This window comes from Penaeus monodon, chromosome 23, assembly GCF_015228065.2.
Source record: "Penaeus monodon isolate SGIC_2016 chromosome 23, NSTDA_Pmon_1, whole genome shotgun sequence".
NCBI classification, from domain to species: domain Eukaryota; kingdom Metazoa; phylum Arthropoda; class Malacostraca; order Decapoda; family Penaeidae; genus Penaeus; species Penaeus monodon.
Window position 1 is genome coordinate 36,749,882 of NC_051408.1, and position 640 is coordinate 36,750,521.

At 45.5% G+C, this 640-nt stretch overlaps 1 pseudogene; it reads right to left on the minus strand.

Moving 5' to 3' along the window:
* LOC119588398 overlaps positions 1-640 on the minus strand; it is a 5,173-nt pseudogene that overhangs the window by 2,690 nt on the left and 1,843 nt on the right.

Sequence of the window (640 nt, forward strand, 5' to 3'; positions counted from 1 at the left end):
ATCAGTGACTGAAGGGATATGCAGTATGGTATGAAGTTTTTTTTTTCGTGGTATACGTGTGTGTGTGTGAAAAGAACAAGTAAAAATGGTAAAAAAGCCAAGGGTCATATTCATACAGGTCCCAGGACTTCGGAAAAGTTTTACCTCGCGGTTGAAGTGGTTGTTGGTCATGGTGACTTCGATGTGCTGGACGACAGCGCACTTGATGCTTTTCACGGATTTCTTGCTGTTGTTGTTGATGGTAAGATCAGCTGACACGGGTTCGTCGTGGTAATAAACATCTTTGTCCAGACTGACCTCCAGATTGATTTTCCCGGAGGAGAAAACGAACCCCTTGGAAACGACGGCGCTGGGTTGGCGACAGGGCGAGTCTAAGGGACAGTACTGCACCTTCCTGACAGCGAGGGTAACGGAGTTTCGCCGATGTGGGATTTCGGCGCTGTCTCTTGCTACGTAAACCTGGAGTTCGTAAATGACTCCGAGAGATTTGGCCTGGAAAGGGGAGCAGACGCAGGTTAATTCGTCATGAATAGGAAGATTTACATGATTGACCAATGAACGGAGATGACACTGATATATGGCCATCGTTTTATATCATTAAAGAAATTTCTTCGATAGTATGAAGTATGCGGTGTATCAA